The following is a 5,587-nucleotide window of genomic DNA, read 5'->3' as shown; positions in this document are numbered from 1 at the left end:
TTTGTGAGCATTTCATAATGATGAAGGGGTTAATTGAACAGGAAGACGACAGTCCTAAATGTGCATGAACCCACTAATAGAACTCCAAAATACATAAAGCAAAAACCAAATACAACTGAAAAGAGAAACAGTCAAATCTGTAATTGCTGTAGTTTGAATGGAAGGAAGTAAAACCTAGCTTTATGTAGTATTTTAAATTTTTATTAAAACAATTGACATAGGTACTACAAACTGGTTATCAATCATTCATTTCCTCATAATACTATATGCCAGGGATTTTTATAGGTAGTAGACAAAAAAAAAAAACAACTGAAATATAATATTTCTTCTCAGGGAATATCCCATGTAATGAAGCAGCTTACAGTCTTGTGGTAGGAGTTACCATTTTGCAGATATTTAGGTAGATCCAAGACAAAACCAAATGATAAAAGTAAAGTTACCTTTTCTCCTAAGTGTCATTATGAAAAATGTCAAATACCAAAAAGCTAAAAAATAACTATTTCTTAAATATCTACACAATAGATTTTAAAATACTAACATTTTCCAATATTCTAAAAATCTTTCTAGCTATTCTTTTCATGCATCTGAAAGTACATTTCAGATACCAAAATATCTCTAAATAATTTAACATATATCTCCTATAAATAAGGATGCTATATTAAAATACCCTATCAAAAAATACTTAACCTCCAACATCTGCTAAATTCAGTCCGTTCTCTAATTCTCTAACTTTCCCCCAACTTTCTTCATAGTTATTTTTACTTTAAGCATTGCATTTGTCATTATATCCTGGTCTTTTTTTTTTTTTAATTTGGTGAAGTCCCTGCACTGCACACACACATAGATACATATACCTTTTTTTCAAGGCTGTTATCTTTTTAAAGAGTGTGTCAAATGAAAAAATAAAACAATTGAGTAACAAGTTTGATTCCTTTATTCAAGGAAAGATAATGGATTGGAGGAGTACAGGGCCTTAGAAGCAGTGGAGGACTGGCCATTCCTGAAAGATTTTGGGCAAGAGAAAGCTTTCTAGAGCTTAGAAACAGCACCATCGAAACAGGGCATCATTGACTAGGAAGTAAGGGACTTCCTGGGAAGGTAGGAGGTGCTACTTTCCAGGGTAAGGTAAACTAGTTAAAGCTGAGTTGGAGGATTGTCTTTGGGATCTGTTAGGTTTTCCTGACAGTGAGGAATTTCTCTTAAATGCAAGCTGATTTGAATTTCGACTGGTGATGGTTGGGCCACTGCAGTGAACTCCATTTCATGGGTCCCAATATCTGAATTACCTTTATTAAGGGCAAACCATTATTTTTCTGATGGTTTGTCAGACTGTTGTTTGCTGTGTTCTTCTATTTTTTTTTTTATTTTCTCTGAAGTTTTTGTATAAAATCTTGCTTTCACTTCAATTCAGGATAAATATTTTTGTATGATTATTTCATTGGTGATGCAGATTACTTCATATTGAGAGAATCTGGAGGCACAGTGTCAATCACAAGATGCTATCAGTTGGTGCTAGATTTGATTACTTGGTTAAGGTGGTGACCATAAGACTTCTTTACTATGCACAGATATATCCTGAAGTTACTTTTCAATCTCCTATTTTCTGAGTTTTCCCTGTGCATTACATTGCCTCTCCTAAAATACTCAGTGACCCAATGTTCTCTTTTTTCTTTTTTGCTGTATGTAATCTTATTCTTAGGAAGGGCTCTCTTTTCACTCATAAAACATTTGTGATGGACTTGTTCAATTATGCCTTATCTTTAAAGGTAAAATGGAGGGGCACCTGGGTGGCTCAGTTGGTTAAGTGGCTGCCTTCAGCTCAGGTCATGATCCCAGGGTCCTGGAATCGAGTCCCATATCGGGTTCTATGCTCAGTGGGGAGCCTGCTTCTCCCTCTGCCTGCCGCTCCGCCTACTTGTGCTCTTTCTCTATCTCTCTGTCAAATAAAAATAAACAAAATCGTAAAAAATTTTTAAAAATTAAGAAAAAATAAAGGTAAAATGGAAAGCATAGCCTCTTATCAAAGCCGATTTAAGATCATCAAGCTAATCAGAGAGCTGAGAAGACAGCTTTGGAAATTCTCACATACATAAACCACAGTTTTCCCAATTAAACTTTAACTTGATACTGCTTTTGATAATTATTGCACTTATGTGGAAATAAGTAAATGCTCAATCTGTAATTATTTAAGGATTTTTATTTTTATGTTGTATAAATAATCATATATAACTCTAAATTTCCCAGGTATCATTTACTAAGCCCACAAAATTAGGTTCATGCCTATAGTTAAAGAATTTGATTGCTTTTTAATCATTGTCTCTTGAAAGAGAAACCAGCTGCCCCCTCAGGGGTTTCTCGAATTCCCCCAAAACTGTCTCACACGTACTTAGGTATAATGCTGCACTTTTCAGTTTTTCATATTTCAGGTACTGCATGATGTCTATTACCAAAAGTCACTGGAAGGAGGCACTTTGCTATCATCACTACTCCTACCCTCTGTGAAGGGATAACCAACTACCTGCCAGGTATACCCAGAGCCCTAACACTCTTAGGTCACCACAGGATATACCTGCTCTGGCTGCACAACAAACCACGCCGTGATGCCTGAATAAACGAGGAAAGTGCTCCACTCCCAAACTTTGCATGGCTTGGTCTCTGAGGTCACACTGTTTATACTTCAAGGCATATTCAGGCTTCTACCTAATTTTATCCTACCCATTATTAGACCAACTTCCTGAAACTAAGCAGGGAAATAAAATAACACTGTCCTGTGTTTTTGGTTCTTTCCTGTCCCTCTAGTATGTTCCCATCCATCCAATATTTTTAACTTAACATAATTGCCCCCATGAACAGATGCCTAGGATGTCACCAACCTCATGATCAATTTCAGATCATCATGCTATTTGGAGTTAGGTCGATCTGGATTCAAATACAAGTTAAGCCACTTATTTACTATGACCTTGGACAAATCCTTAACTTTTTTGAGTCTCAATTCCTTACCTCAAGAAAAATGGAAATATCATTACATGTCACATAGGTAAGGCTTTTTTGTGAGGCTTACTTGAAATATATGCACATAAATCACTTAGCTTAGTACTAGGCACACAGAATACAGCAGTAACTATTACTAATTATTTATTCCAACAGTGAAATCACCCCACCCATAAAATTTCCTCCAGTTATTTCATGACTCATCCAAAACAGTTTCACATGTCTTCAGGTACAATGATATGTTTTCATTTTTGTTTTTCACATTCTAGATAACACATAATATCTAATTCTAAGCAAATTAAACTTCAGCTAGAACTGAGGAGAGTGTTCAATTTCTTAAAAGCAAATCACTCAGTGATATGTTATTTCCAGCCCCATTTAGGAAGAAAGACCTATGCAATTGAGCATAATATTATAGATGTACTTTTGTGGCTTCCAGCAAGGTCTCAAAGTTGTCAATCATGGTCTGGCACATCAGCAAGACGACTCTCCAGAGACATTACACAGGGCAAATCTTTTAATATTTTATCAGCTGCCGTTGATAGGAGGCACTTCAGCTTAGTGAGTCTTTTTATTACTTCCTTTCATTTATTCTTAAGAAGCTTTTATCTCTGTTTATTGATTGCTACCTTTTAAATTTTTATTTAACACCGGTAAGCAGAGAGATATGATTAATAAATTTGATTAAATTTTTCAGTAGAAAATTACTTTAAATGTGCTTTCACAAATCTAATTGATCTTCTCATAGATATTTTTGTATGTATTTGTATCTGTTCTTTTGTTATGCTAGTTCTCTGAAGACAGATACTAGTAAGAAAAAAAGTAGAATTGTAACTAAAGAGAAGTGCCACAAAACTCTTGAAAAGTTCTTTTTAGGCTGTTTTCAACAAAGCAGTACACAAGGGGCCACATGCCAAGGATCAATCATAAATCTCAAGAAGAGAAAAAAATGACAACTACAAATATATACACAGAATATTTATCTCAGAAACGACTGAAATGCTCTTACACTTCTTTCTCCTAGTATGGAACCCCAAATAACATCCAACTGTCACAAGAGAAATTTGCTAAGCAGGCAGAAAAAATTATTCAAAAGCCTCTTCTAGCTTACTCACAGTCAGAAACTTGCTGATTTCAATCTTTCCCGTTTTAGCAGCTGCAAAAGGAACAAAGTGAGAAACAGCAGAGCTAACAAAAGTTCATTAGACTCAATATATACCCTCATGAAACTCATTATGGAGATGTCATTGCTGAGGATATCATGGCATATTTCAAAAGACTGCTGGGTTAGCAGGCTTTACCACAGTGCTCTCTGGAGCCCCATTAATCTTATGCTGACCAGTGGTGTTTCTTAGACTAGGTGCGATGGAGCTGAAGAATCTGCTGTTTTATTGTTTGTTTGCTTAAATAAGAATAACCAGACAATTCTGCCAACTACATGAAATTGGGAAACTTTGGACTGCTCTTGACCACAAGAACAATTGCTCACAGAACCTTAAGAGAAAGGAAGAGAAAATGAGGTGAAGGTCAACTCTGCTTTAAGCCTTTGGGAAGAAGAAGCCTTACTAAGTGGATTTTTCCACACCTCCTCTCAAGATGAGGGTAGTAATATCTAAAAGGTCAAGGTGCTGGTATGACACTAGAAGGAAAGGTTCCAAGGAAGTCACTTGATTTGCTTCCAGAATCCACTGAAGCCAATGAGGGAAAAAGAGACCTCAAGCTGATACAATATTCTAATCCATCTAACTAGTGTAAAATAATTCATTTTTTAGGAATATTTTTTGTACTTATATCCCTTGGAAACTTTCTGAATCATAAGCTTTAAGTAGAGCCAGGGAATAGGGGTCCTAGTTAAATCTCATTCATATCAGGAGGTATTAGCATATAGGAAATGGTGGTGTATGACTGGAAATGTATACAGAAAGAGATTATCTTAGTCTAAAACACTGGTTCTCAACCTGTCAACCTTGGCTGCACATTAGATGCACCTGGAAAGATTTTTAAAAATCATGATTCCCCTGTTTTCCAGAGTGGCTGCACCAGCTTGCATTCCCACCAACAATGTAGGAGGGTCCCCTTTCATGTTCATCCTTTTGCATGTGCTGATGCATGTACCACATTTGCTGCCCATCATGATCCCCTGGAGCCATACCACAAGCCCCCGGACCAACCCCTGGATAGATTCTAACTGCCACATAGCCCAACGCCCCATTTCAGCAGGAAGCAGCCAGCAACCCATCCCCTAACACGCAGTTAAGGGTTATTATTCCAGGGGAGGAATAAGTAAGGGACAGGTGAGGCTAGGTAGGGAGAGATAAATAGGGGGCTATGTGATCAGACTCACAAATATCCCAAAAAAATGTGGAGATGTGGGGAAACCAGAGATAAGGGGACAAATTGGACCACCCTACCCTAGGCGTATGGGATGGGTTGTGTGGGGTGCTGTCTTTATGATAATCACCTGTGACCAACAAAGAATATCAGCCCCTAAAAAGGAAGTAAGCCACTGAAAGTGTTATCAATAGAGATGTTAAGAGGATTTAATTTCCCCGTTAGCTTTCTATAAAAGACCAACCATAAAGGACCTCGTTGGCAT

This window comes from Eumetopias jubatus, unplaced genomic scaffold (genome assembly GCF_037043125.1).
Source record: "Eumetopias jubatus isolate StellerSeaLion01/CBP00866 unplaced genomic scaffold, mEumJub1_p1.0 scaffold_3, whole genome shotgun sequence".
Taxonomy (NCBI): domain Eukaryota; kingdom Metazoa; phylum Chordata; class Mammalia; order Carnivora; family Otariidae; genus Eumetopias; species Eumetopias jubatus.
Note: the sequence above shows the minus strand (reverse complement) of the source record.